The 14,454-nt window shown below is 43.1% G+C and overlaps 1 protein-coding gene across 1 annotated transcript in view; it reads right to left on the bottom strand.

The window, feature by feature from the left end:
* Nucleotides 1-12,335, bottom strand: part of vwc2 (von Willebrand factor C domain containing 2) — a 60,613-nt gene extending 48,278 nt beyond the window's left edge. Inside the window, exon 1 of the mRNA XM_058058013.2 lies at nucleotides 12,100-12,335. The gene's annotated coding sequence lies outside the window, so the exon portion shown is untranslated. The remainder of the gene's footprint in view (nucleotides 1-12,099) is intronic.
* Between the last annotated feature and the right edge of the window lie 2,119 nt (nucleotides 12,336-14,454).

Here is a 14,454-nt window from a genome sequence, read left to right as displayed (position 1 = left end):
ATTAGTAAGTCCTTTTGTCATCCATGGCTGGTTGTTTTTCTTTTGCTTTGCTTTGCTTTGACTCTTCTCTCCAGGGACAGTTCTTATCGTACAGCTTCATATAAGTATGTAGAAAGTGTTCGTACGCTTCATCCATGTCTTTGGCACTGTACACACACTCCCATTTTTGTTCTTCTAGATCCTTCTTGAAAGCGTTGACTCTGTCCTCTGAACATAGTCTTTGGACAGTCTTTGTAGCCTCCATTGGACTGTTGTAACGATGGTTATAAATTGTGAACATTGGAAGATGATCACTGATGTCTTTGGTTAGCTACCACTAGTGGTTTTGTTATCAAAGTCATTGGTGAATATATTGTCGATTAGAGTGGCACAATGGTCTGTTATTCTACTTTCTACTATACTACTTTGGGAAACAAACTCAAGCTGTACATTGTATCTATAAAATCGTCAATTACCTTGTTTTTGTGTGGATTCAACAGATCAATATTGAAGTCTCCACATATGAAAATCTGAAAAGGTTGCTTTGATCCAATCTTCAAAACATTTCTATCCTTTAGTGTGGCGTTCTGTATAAACAATGTACATGTTTTTTTCTTTGTTCTTTACAGATTTCAATTGTTATGCATGCTAGGATATTAATAGCAACTGACATTCTTTCCAACTTTGTAATGTAGTTGTTGATGCTGGCCTTCAAATTAAAAGCACTCGTCACATTTGTCTAATTGTGTCAGCAAGATCAAGGTGTCATAAAAATATCAGTGATATCCCATTAGAGATAAAGGGCTCTAATTTGGTGGCACAGCACAAGGTGCCACAGTGTGGCGGAGTGTGGTGGACCCCATGCAGTGGTAATTTCATCCAGCGCACCACTATGCACAGCCAACTTGGTAGACTGGGCTGTGCCGAGATGGGTGTGGCGTCCAGATTTTCAGCTTGACGCAGTGACAATTTCATGAAAAAACAGAGCCCTGGAGGTGTCCTAGAAGCTTGCCAGCTCCGACCTGGTCTAGTCTCGGTGCAAGCGAAGGGCAGTCTGAGCAGTGTACTTCAATGCAATAAACACAGCAACCTCTATTTAAAGTCACCGTCGGAACCAGCATGTAAATTTTTTTATCAATTGTCCAATCACATCTGATGTCAAAGACGTCACGCATAATGGGAACTCAACCTGACAGCAGCTGAAAGTATGATGCCAAAGGGATGAAAAATGGGCATAATAGGTCCCTTTCAATACTAGGCTAGTCTGAGCCCTGTCCGTGTATTGGGATACATACATAGAAAAGAAAATACTTAATGTGACTCACAAAATGTGAATAAAAGTTGAAAATGTGCATTGCTCTGTAATTGTCCATAAGAGTTTAGGGAACAGCAAACAGTTTCCTCTGTTTAAACATTCATAAATACAAACTAGCAAACGACTCTGCAGAGCTGTGCTGTTTTTACAAAAGTTAAACTGAAAGTTCTTTAATAAATAATCATGCAACCTAAATCTGTGAGGTGTGGAAACAAACGCCAAACCTCCGGGGAGAAAGTACGTTAATGGGCTGTGTCGAATAGCATGGAACCTTGTAGTGACTTGCTTACAAGCCTTAAGTCACATCATAGAAATGCAAACATAAATGAACTACATTTCTTTTTATTATAATCCACCACTGAGTGAGTGTTTTTGTGTTCAGTCTTCTTGGCTCAAAGAGTAAAAAGTTTTCATCTCAAAACTCAACAACGGGAAATGAATTAATGCGGTACAAAGTAGATTGATCGGCCACCGATCAACATCAGAGCTCGATCAATATCAGATTTCCGTGAAAAAGCATATGTGATCGGCATATGCTGCTGACAAATGCCTTTCGACGCCGATCACCTCTGGCTCGTACAATTGCAGCATGCAGCCTGTAGTGAGTGTCCCCCGCCCACTTTCCTTCACAGTCCGTAGGTGTGCCAAACTGAAAACAAACATGTTTGCTGTGTGAGACTTATTTTGTGAGAATCAGATAAATTTTGCACCCGGCAAAACATGCCACAAAAAAGTCATATGGCATTTGAACACTTGACTAAGTATGGTGGGTTTTCTCGGTTCACAATGTGATCATCAGTCAAACGGCAGCTAATGTAGCTCCAATACTCGTCCGTATGTGTGTCAGCAATGGAGCTGCAAGGATTAATTGACAAATTGATGATTAATCAATTATTCAATTAATCAACAACTATGTATTTTGGTAATCAATTAATAGTTACATTTTAAAATGCAATGTAAATGTCCTGAATCCAACCTCTCAAATGTGAGTATTTATTAATTTCCTTGATCATCCAGGAAAGCAGACCTATTATCTTTATGTTTCGGGCAAAACAAGATAGTCACACACATAAGCTTTCACTTTGGAAAAGAGCAGTAAACATTTTTGCCTTTCTCTTGCAAAGCAAACCGAAGCAGAGTTGTGTGTAAGAACATCCCCACTGCAAGTACTTGTGCATAGGAAAATGTCTACGTTTATGCACAACTCTTACAAGACCTAGTGGTAGAATAGTGAAACTACAGATAGCTGTTATACCGCTGCTGAGCCTTTTTGATGATGGCTGAGGTGTTTTTAGTCCAGGTCAAATCACCGGAGATCTGGACTCCCAGGAATCTGAAGTCATGGACCCTCTCCACGTCCTCGCCGTTGATGTAGAAGGGGAGAAGATCACTTATCGTCCTCCTGAAGTCCATGATGATCTTCTGTAGTCTTCCTGGTATTCAGAGTCAGGTTATATTTAGAGCACCGGGTTGTGAGTCTCTGAACCTCCTCTCTGTAGCCCGACCACTGTGGTGTCGTCCGCGAATTTGATGATCATATTGTTCCTGTGGGCCGGACTGCAGTTGTAGGTATAGAGACAGTACAACAGGGGGCTCAGGACACAGCCCTGTGGTGAGCCAATGCTTAGAGCGTGTGTGGAGGAGAGGTGGGGGCCGAGCCTCACTTTCTGGGGCTTGTTGGTCAGAAAGTCCATAATCCAGCTGCATGTGAGATGGGGAGGCTACAAATGTGTGTCCAATTTTGTGTTTAGAATGTCTGGGATGATGGTATTGAAGGCCGAATTCTAGTCAACAAAGAGCAAACTGGCATAGGCCTGCTGCTATTCCAGGTGACTCAACACAACATGCAGAGTTGTTGTGATGGCGTCCTCTGTAGATCTGTTTGTCTGGTAGGCGAACTGGTGGGGGTCAAGTGTGGGGGGGGGGGAACGATCGTTTGGGCCAATGAGAGATTAAAGATCTTGCAGAAGATGTGGGATAGCTGGTGAGCGCAAAGCTCTGAGCAACTTGCCAGGTACTCCGTCAGGGCTGGGAGCTTTCCTGGGATTCACTCCCTTCAGCACACGTCTCACCTCCTGCTCCTCATAAATGAGTGGGGGTGTGCTGGGGTCTGATGTGGGTGGGGGCACGGTTAGGGCAGATTAGTGTTGCCGAGGTGGTGGAAAGCGGGCGAAGAAGCAATTCAGCTCCTCTGCCAAGGACTCATACTAGTCTGCCATCACATCACAACCTCTGTAGTTGGTGATGCTCTTGATGGCCTGCCACACTTTCTGTGGTCTGTGCTGGTGAGGTGGGACTCCATTTTCTCCTTGTAGTCCGCTTTGGCTTTCCTGATCCCTTTCCTCAGGTCAGCCCGGGCTGAGCTGTAAAGTGCTCTGTCACCTGACTTAAAGGCAGAACCGCGGGCCTTGAGGAGTGAACGGACCTGGTTGGTCATCCAGGGTTTCTGGTTTGGGAAAACCCGGATGGTTCTTGTCACTGAAATGGTTCCCATGTAAAACTTGATGTAATTCAGAACTGTCTCTGTGAATATTTCCAGGTCCTGATTTTCAAAAGGGTGCCAGTCTGTGTATTGGAAGCAGTCCTGTAATTCACTTTTTTGCATTTTCAGGCCAAGTTGTTATAGTCTTTGTTGTGGGCCTGGAACTGCGTCTGAGGGGGGTGTATGCAGGGATTAAAAGCAGGGAAAGGTGGCCTGACTGTCCGAGGTGGGGGAGCGGCATTGCGCTGTATCTGTGTTTGATGTTGGAGTACACTTGATCTAGAGTCCTTTCCCTTCTTGTTTGGCATTTAAAATGCTGGTAGAACTTTGGGAATACAATCTCAAGATCTGTCCGATTGAAGTCCCCGGCAATGATGTGTACACCCTCGGTGTGGGCCCGTTGTTGTGCATTGATGGCGTTTAGCAGGAGAGAGAGCGCTGTGTTAGCGTTAGCGTCTGGTGCAGAGGTAGGGAACCTATGGCTCGGGAGCCAGGTAGGGCTCTTTTGATGACTGTATCTGGCTCTCAAGCATTTCTTACCACAATAAAAATTTATTTTTGCTAACATTTTAAAGTAAACCATCACAGAAATGACTGTTGACTTCTGCTGCAATACGGCCAACCATATCTATCTTTCCTGATGATATTTTCCAGGTCAAACACCAAAACTTGATTATTACTGGGTAATGCTGTAGTCTACCTCGGTCATTGAGATGTCAAAAAAACATGTAAATGTAAACTTTCCTTCTTTAGTCAAATAGCTAAAGCTGCAGAACCAAGCCTTCTGACGAAGATGGCCAAAAGAATGAAATACGTCTACGGAGTACGGTGCAAAACTATGCAGCAGCAGAAGTTGTATTAATGGCAACAAGTATTTGATTTGTTATTAGACACTGCGCTGCTCACGAAAGTGTGCTGGCCACACCCCATTGGCGTGGGGTAGTGTGCCTGGTCTACGTAATTAGAGCCCATTATCTAAAACTGTTGGTCTTACATAAAAATGTACACATTTTATTGCATTCAATGTTTAAAAAAATGTATATGCTCTCACAGATACACATTTTAAAATATCTGGCCTTCATGGCTCTCTTCGCCAAAAAGGTTCCCGACCCCTGGTCTGGTGGGATGTAAACTGCTGTGATGATCACCACTGTGATCTCTCTTGGCAGAAAGTAAGGCCAGTATCTCACGGACATGTACTCAATATCAGGGCAACAATACTTCGCTATAACGCTGCTGTTGTTGAACCAGTTCTCACGCATGTAAATACAGAGTCCCCCACCTCTCTTTTTCCCAGAGTCCGCAGTCCGATCCCAACGATGTAGGTAGCATCAGGCTAGCTGTACGCTAGCATCGGGGATCTTTAAAGTGAGCCAGGGCACAACAATCCCGAACGTAGCGGTTTCCAACAAGCTGTAGTTCAAGGTCATCCGTCTTGTAGGTGAGAGACCTGGCGTTGGTGAGACACAAGCTTGGGAGGGGTGGTTTGTGCGGTTGTAGCTTTAGCTTTATCCGTAGGCCGGCTTCCGCTCCCTCCTTCATTCGCGCCGCTTCCCAGACCCGACACCAATCCACGGGGAGTCCGGCGGCCTGGCTAGTTTGCATGGGATGTTGGTTGTGGCTGGTATTAAAGTCCATCGAAACATGTCGGTATCCAATGTCTATGAGGTCCTGTCGGCTGCAGTGGTGTATAGCCGAGGCGGTGAAGCAAAACGTCCGGCCGCTGATCAGTATTTCAGTGCTGATTTCAAAAGTCGATCACCTGTGAGTTATTACTCACAGGTGAGTATGGCATCTCGTATTGATGCCTGTGTGCAGTGTAGTGTCTTGCCCTAACTAAGAGGGCCAAAAAAAAACAAACACCAACACTTGCTGGAGTATGGTTAGTTTTCTAGGCTCACAGTGTACATGACATTCAGGAGGCTAACCAAAGTAACCCCAAGCTCCACCAATGTACTCTCACTTCCAAAGCGTCCTTAAAGAAGTTTCACTAGTGATGTATGTTATCTTATTACCCCCCACCTCCTTTATTAATTACCAATTTAACTATTTCCTGGGCCCCTGGGCAGTTAGGTAACCTTGGAATTGTCCTGACTTTTCACTTTAATACGCCACCCCTGGCCAATAGCACTAATCATAAACAAATTGAAAAATGTATAATTAATCCATGTGACAGCGGCACGGCGGTGGAGTGGTTAGCGCGCAGACCTCACAGCTAGGAGACCAGGGTTCAATTCCACCCTCGGCCATCTCTGTGTGGAGTTTGCATGTTCTCCCCGTGCATGCGTGGGTTTTCTCCAGGTACTTTCCAAAAACATGCTAGGTTAATTGGCGACTCCAAATTGTCCATAGGTATGAATGTGAGTGCGAATGGTTGTTTGTCTATATGTGCCCTGTTATAGGCTGGCGACCAATCCAGGGTGTATCCCGCCTCTCGCCCAAAGACAGCTGGGATAGGCTCCAGCACCCCCCGCGACCCTCGTGAGGAAAAGCGGTAGAAAATGAATGAATGAATGAATCCATGTGACTGGTATCGACCACCTTAAAACCCTGAGCGGAGCATCACTAACATATATAGGTATTTCTATTTTAAGAATAATCTTTACTGCAGCATTTCTTTTAACACTATGTAGTCATCCCACCCACCCAGCCCCCCAAAAAGACAATCTAGCTTGAAGCCTCAAACCCAATTAAATGTACACCCCACTGAACACAGTGTGCAGTAATGCAGCCAAAGTAATTCAGCCTTGCTAAACACACTATATTAACTTTACATTAGTCGGTAAGGTAGTAAAAGGAAGATGGGTGAATCTCTCTCTCCGGATGTTCTGAACTCCTAGTTTGCTACTGAATAATGCTGCCTGGTCTACTGGTCAACTCTGCATAGACGTAACTCAACTTCCCATAGTTGACATCATGTTCTTCTTCTCTGGCTCTCAACGAAGGCAGTCGCATCTTTCCCCTCTCCTCCCTATCCCTTATCTTCCCTGCTTAGCGTCTTTGTCTTGCTTAGTCTCGTCTTATACTTCCTCAAGAGCCTCTCACTGCACTGCTCTCCAAAAGCCTATATCATGGAATTGATCAACTGGTCTCTCCACGCAATTGACACAATCTTATCGACGAGAAGCTCAGGTACAGGGGAACCTGCCTGCCCTGACGGAACGTTCACCGCTGGGTACGTGATGGACAGTTGGGGGAAGTGGAAGGTCATGTGCCTGGCGATTCTTTCCGTGGAGGACATCAAAGACGTCTACCTATTCGGAACCATGATAACAGGTCTGTTGCTGATTGGATTGGGCACTTTCCTGGTGTATCGCAAAATTCGTATGATGATGAAGGCAACGGATCGAGTTGGCCCACAACTGCCCATCGTGAATGATTTGGTGGGCAAAGCCGTTCACACACTGACTGTGACTGCCAATCACAACAAGGACGCCATCTTGGTGAAGATTTTGGTTTTGCAAAAGCAGTTGGATCAATTGGGAGGCCAGAATGGACAATAGGGTGGTCCGGTCTATTGGAATGTGGCTGCCCGACCTAACCCAAACAATATTCTTAATCTGGATTTCGGCGTCCCCACCACGGCTAACCAAGGTCGTGTTGTGAAAACAACTTCTCCCAAGAGATTGCTGCAGCGGGACGCTCTGACCCTCCTTCATTCCTTCATGGACACCTGGTGTTTCTCTTCTCTGGCCCACCACGGACTTCTCCATAGCAACTGCTATGTGTCGCAATGACACCCTGCGAACTGAACTCCGGGTGGGTGGGGGAAGCGTCGCAGGCATCCACCCCCCACCCCACCCCCACCAAAAGCCTTCGTCGCTAATTCCCGGGCATGACAGACCATGGCTTGCGCCGCAAGTGGCTGCAGATAGCCGGGCTGGCCGCTGCTCGTATCAGCTATTTTCCCTTTGTGGCGCTGGTCTTGTGTCTATGTGTGTGAACAATGTCTTTTACCTGCCGATTTGTATGCCGAGGTTTTTTTAACGGTCCCACACTGTACTCCTTCATCTAAGAGTCTAGTTTGGAGTTGTTGTTGTTTTTCCCCTGCCCTCTCGATGTCGATGTCTGTATGTTCGAACCGTGGGACGCAGTCAAATTTTAGCGCGAATAGACTGGTCCCCTGTCGTCGCATGCTCGCGCGAGATCGTACCAGTCCACGCGATACTCCACGTAGCTCTGCGTGCTTCGCATTCCAACACAACAATCAGACAATGTCCGACCCCGGTGATTTCGATTACCTATTTTCGTTCATCAAAAAGAGAATTACTGCCATTCATCGCTCACCGAGCAATGCATACGAACAATACATCAATGTTTACTGCTTTGTGCGTTCGGAAAGAAAGCGGAAGGATGCTGTCGCGGCTGGCCAGGTGGCTTGGCAAGGTTCCAAATCGAAGGCATTGAGCAGGGCGGATTTGTTCCGAAGTGCCGTTGCGAAAATGGAGAAGATCAAAACTAAACCGACCATCCTGAATCTATTCGCCAGCTCTGTGTTTATTTTATATATATGGGCATGGATCTGGCTGTGATTGCCATTTTCTGAATGACTCTGTAGTGGTGAATTTGACTTTGTGGACAGTGCAGTAACAATCAATGTGATTTTCACTTCCTGTGATACACTGACTAGACTATAGGTGTGATTGTTAAGCCTTTTCAAAACAGTTGTGGCATCTTTATTGCATACTTCGCATTGAGTTGAGTTCAAGGGTTGTGTCCATCATTTCAAAGATTTTATCTCCTCAGGCTTTTGGAAACCATGGGCAACTCTTCTGCTCCTTGAGTAATCATGTGTGTATACAAGAAGTATTCCCTTGTTTAAAAAATCCTGTGGAAAACAGTTGTTGCATCAGGACTTTTCTACATGTATCATTTGATAGAAAGAACAATACAAAAAGACCAAATTTGTAATACATTTGTATTTTCTTAAAAGAAAAATACAGTAAACCTCGGATATATCGGATTCAATTGTTCTCACTGGTTTTGTCCAATATAAGCGAAATCCGTTATATGCGTATACCGGAAAATGTCCGCCACATTCATTACACGGACACGCAATGCCATGGGGGAACTTTCTTTGATCCATGTTCACAGCCAAAGCTGAAGATTATAACATCTTTGTATGAATTATAGACATGTACATGAGCATGTACAACGAAAAAAAAAATATCTCAAATCTGTAAAAATGCCTTCTTGTTGCTATTAGCGAGGTTTAGAAACCAAACGATAAACGTAAACGCAAACGATAATGACGTCACAGGCTATTGACAAGTCGGCAAGTTCCCATACATTTCAATAGCATGTGACGTCATTATCGTTTGCACTTACGTTTATCGTTTGGTTTCTAAGCCTCGCTAATAGCAACAAGAAGACATTTCTACAGATTTGAGATTTTTTTTTTTCGTTGTACATGCTCATGTACATGTCTGTAATTCATACAAAGATGTTATAATCTTCAGCTTTGGCTGACGATGTGGCCATCTGATATATGCGAGGGAAATTGGAACGGGACTGGAGATTTTGTCCGAAATAGGCGAAATCCGTTATAAAAAATCCGACATATGCAATGAATTTTTATTGGAAATGCATTACAGAAAAATTGGTTCTTTTTTATCTGTCCGTTGTGAGCGAATTTCCGATATATCCGAGTCCGATATATCCGAGGTTTACTGTACAAAAAAGAGGCATTTGATATAATTTTTTATCTTGTTCGTGTTCAATACAATGTTGATGGGCAGTGACTGATTGACCAGAGTCCCAAAATACAGCCGGAGAACACTATTGGATTGGATTGGATATGTTCGAATTTCCTGGCTGTATTGGGTCAGTTGGTCATGGACCTAGCAACATTTTTCATTTGGGATTGTACTCTTTTTTTTGGGGGGGGTGCTCAAAAGAGTACTCTTTGTACTCTTGTGAAAATGTTGAAAATTATGGATGGCCCCTAAATAGAGACAATAAAGCCATGGTTATTTTGGAAGCATTCAACTCAAACAGCAGTTGGAGCAGTCAAGAGTGCTCCACATGCTTTCCTAATTCCACACACTATAAAAAAAAAGGTTGTTTTGAGATATTTTGCTGTCCTTATATTTAATATATAGGGACCCGAGTTTTACGCAAGTCTACCATTAGCGGCCCAACCAATTTTCAAGTAGCTCACCATAAGGTTTATTCATTTATTATCAACTCCTATACCGAAAAAACCAATAAAATTAGAAAGTGGGGTCCGGCAGTCGTCGGAACGCTTGGGAGTGTGACCAATCACAGCGGAGTGGGTGTGCCTGTAGACCGTTTTGGAAATCCAAGGAAATGGAGCTGGAATAGGTGCAGACTATGGAAGCTCTAGAAAGCTTTCTGCGCTGTTTATTGTGTGTAGCTGCTCTATAAGAGTCCACAGTCAATACAAAGGGCTGAAAAATGAGCATTTGTGTCGTCAACAGAAAATAAAACATTTTCTTTGATGTAATGCTAAATCAAATACACATTTTCTAAGTTGCGTCCCTCTGCCTTGACTATTATACATTTTCTATTGATCTGCATTCTTTTGGTGTGGAGTGCACTATATGCTGCTCTCCACTGACATTTAAATGTTATACCGACTTGCTACCGACCTTGTTTTGCGACATGAGCAGGTTTGTGATGTCACTTTAGATGTACTGGATGCTCACAAAGTCAAAGGCCAACATTTTACTCACATGTCAGCATATTTGTCATAGACCAACACGGAGGCGCAGTCACAATGATTAATCTCAGACAGATTTAACCTGGCTGTTGGTTCACGGTTCAATGATTCTCACCGTAGAGTTGATTTATGACTCATAATAAATATTGTTGTTTTCATTACCCAGCACAGGGAATAAAGCCCACACATTTTGAGCTCAGGGAGATATTTTTTGCTCAAGCTTGACTAATAAGATACTAGTATTAATACAGATTGGACTGACAAGACTTCAAGACATGGAGAAAAGGTTGACCTGCCTCTTGCTTTCTTCAATAATGTCACTCAGAGCCATTCCTTCCAGGGTAGCTTGGAGCAATTAAACCAACACATTACTGCTATAAATAGGCCCAAATAAACTCAAGCAGCATGCTCATCTTCAGGAATTTTCCACACATTTAGCAAAGACATATCTTTTTCATTCAAGTTTCTAATGTATCTTGATATTATTTCAAATAATTACATATGTTAAATTCCTGTTTTATCCATGTGAGCGGTGATGAAAAGAAATGATGGTGACGTGCAAGGAAGCAATAGGCAGCTTCTTCTTTTGATTTGTTTTTAGGGCCTTTGCTGTAAACAGTGCGAGGCTCACACAGGTTGGCTGGCTGGCCTCCAAGGCAAGCATCACATTCAAAGTGTCCCTGTGAATAAAACTAAAGCCATGTCCCTCTGTCGCATCAAACTGGATGTCATCAGGAGGAAAAGCATGTCCTTAGGCAAGAATCAAATCACACACAAGTGTGGAGCACTGCTTGCACATGTCAAATTCTTTGTCTCGCACTACTCCAACATCCCAACATGCCATCTACACACATGGGGAATGTAACTATTTACTTTGAGGTGAAATGATGACAAAGCACATCACCAGGGATGAGATGTGATAGGTTCAGACAGTCTTGGCTTGTGGGCTCCAATTTGACAGGGCTGAGAAAGCATTGAATTAATGATGCCATCCTAAAAACAAATTTTATACACATAAAACAGGATAATGCAATCTAATTACAGCAATAAGGGTCACCAAAGCAGAGTATTGAGCCGTATGCCAGAGAATAAATCGCTGCGGGGCTGTCTAATTGAATTTTATCATCTCACTGTAAATCTTACAAGTGACCTAAATCAAAAGTTTTCCACAAATGCAACTACCCTTGCAAAACTGTCACATAATCTTTACATCATTCAGCTCTGATGTATGCACAAATCCTGCCAGGGAAGCATCGGAGTGAAGCTACAGTATATTAAAGAGCAGCATGATACATGGATTTCATGATGATGTATCTCACCCAGAGAGTTGGTGACATTTACATTTTAGTGGGTCAAAATTGAAGGCACACATGAGGACGTGGAGCTGAATTTTCTGAAAAAAAATCATTCTCCAGCATTCCCCTGCTGCCTACCCGAATATACTCTGAATTTCTTATGAGCACATGTATTGTGTTCCACCACGCAACTGAAGCGAACAGTAAGAAAACCCACATGTGGCATCTACAGGTGCACAGGTCTTTTTGTAATGACATGAATACCTCAGTGGAAAAATACCCTGCATATCTAAACACACATTTATAGATAGTTTATTCTTTGTAAACCAAATTGCTGTGAACCTACCTGTGACCAGTGTTTGGTTCCGTGGGTCACCACACAGAGTTGGAGTCCAGACAAACAACATGCGCGTCGGGTCCGCTTTGGAGAAAATACGACGTTTCTCCGGAGGACGGTTGCTTATTATGAACTTAATTCGGCTGACAAGGTGCTGCGCTCCCTGCTTGTGCTCCAGAGAGTGTGATGTCCCTGCTCCACACCACCACTTTATTTCTCCCTCCAAAATTATTAAATAAATGTAGGCGGAGTGGCTTGCTTGTGACGTCGTGCTATTGTGTCACGTGACCGCTAGATGGCGCGGTTCTACTGCTCTGATTAAGAACGCGGTTTAATTGCTGTTTCCCCCCAGGGACGACACTAGGGTTTTTTAATTCTATTGAATTCTAGGAATTCTAGGAATTATCATTTTCATTATACAATTCATGAATTTGAAGAGCATTAATCGGTGTTTGTCATTTCCTATATCTCCTGTCTTCTCTGGAAGCATTCCATAATTGGAAGACATTTTAGATTCAATTCAATAAATCAAATAAATACATTATTTTTCTCAATTTTCTGTTATGTATTAATCTTTTATAGGTAATAATCTCATTAGCTCAGCTCATGTATCCAATGTATAATTTTTATGTATGTTTTTATTGCCCATTGTCTCCATGCTTTCTCAAGGCAGAGACGGGGCATGCCAACAGGCAAAAAAGGCATTTGCCTGGGGCCCCGGCTTTTAGGGAGCCCCTGAGAGACTGGGTGCTCCAAGTGCTAATATGTGTACTGCACAGAAATGACAACAATGGGCAAAAGGGTTCTCCAAGTTTGTCAATATACAGTACATATAAAATGCCCCCCCCCCAAAAAAAAGAAAATGTTTTTTCAGTTTGCACGAATGGGGTGGGAGCCCAATGAATTTCCCATAGGGACCCTTGCCCCGCCACTGTGTCCAGGTACTCAGGTTTCCAAATATTTGGTGCAAATTTGTCACCAATATTCAGTTACAGTCAAACCTCCATTTTTAAAACGCTCCAGTTTTTGTATGATTCGGTTTTCAAAACTACTTTTGTCAAAATTTGTCCTGGGTCCTTGTACCTTGTCTTGGTTATCATCAATATTGCGCGTAACAAACTAGTCTCTGTAATATATCATTATGTAGAACTGGGAGGTTTTGTGTTAAAAAATAAATGTAATAAAACTTGCATGGTATGAAAATTGTTATGATATTGCAGCTATCTAATCATTTAGTGTCCCCTCAGGTGAAATTAAACTTTTACAATCTGTTGCTGAACATACTTTATGTAGAAATACGGACACACACACAGGGTGATCTGACATGCATCAATAGAGTTATATCAGGGTGATGGTGCGGCATGCAATTGGTGGCCTCAACACAAAACACAGACAGGGAAAGCTGACAAATTAAAAAACACATACTAAACCAGCAGATTAATTCCAACTCCATGTATTAAAAGCAGTGCTGAACTAATGAGGGAACCTATTATGCTTTTTCACTTTTCTGACCTACAAATATTGTTACAATGTTGTATTCTCATGTTAAACTATGCCAAAGCGTCATATAATGAGGTTTGCACTTTTGGCAGTGAGCCATGAAAGATTTTGGGGATGTTGGGGATGGCTCTGATGCTCGGTTTTACATATTGTTTTTCCAACACCAAGTTCTACTAACAGCAATGCGATCCGGACATTCTTATATTGGCTACGCATGGCCTGCACTCAGTAAACGCGGACCTACGTATCAGGAAGTCTTCGGGAGCATTTGGGAGTGTGACCAATCACAGTGTATCCAGAGGAGGGCTGGGGGTCAAGTAAATGAAACAGACCATTTGGGTAGGATGCAGGAAGTCCATGGAAACACTGCAGAAAGACACTGCAGAATGTATGCAGAATGTATGTAGCTGCCCAATAATAATACAAAGCACTGAAAATGAGCATAATAGGTCCCCTTAAAAACATTTAGAATAAAACATTGTGTTAAATGGATGACTAACTGATTTCAGCTTTAGCCCACACTGCACATAAAATTGAATATACACACCCTAAACCTATTTACGTTGCAAGCCCAGCTTTTATTTAGTCTTAAAAGGCACACTTGTCTGTGTTAACATCATGACAATGGCATCAGAGGTTAGCCATGACCTCAAAACTACCCTGGATAGACATCAGCATACACATGGCATTGCTCTCTGCTGTCATACCTTGCCTGAGGATGAATGTCAATCTTCAATGTCATTATATTTTCCCAGCCATTAACTATTGATCATCTGCTCTTCAACATTGGAATTCCACTAAAGTTGCACTGATGGTTTTCCAAGTCAGAAGTGTCAATTTAGGGTTGGGACAGGCCTCTGGCGA

Source organism: Doryrhamphus excisus, linkage group LG20 (genome assembly GCF_037039965.1).
Source record: "Doryrhamphus excisus strain RoL-2023G ecotype Guam linkage group LG20, RoL_Dexc_Guam_v1.1, whole genome shotgun sequence".
Classification (NCBI taxonomy): Eukaryota; Metazoa; Chordata; class Actinopteri; order Syngnathiformes; family Syngnathidae; genus Doryrhamphus; species Doryrhamphus excisus.
Note: the sequence above shows the minus strand (reverse complement) of the source record. Positions and strands in the feature narration are given on the sequence as shown.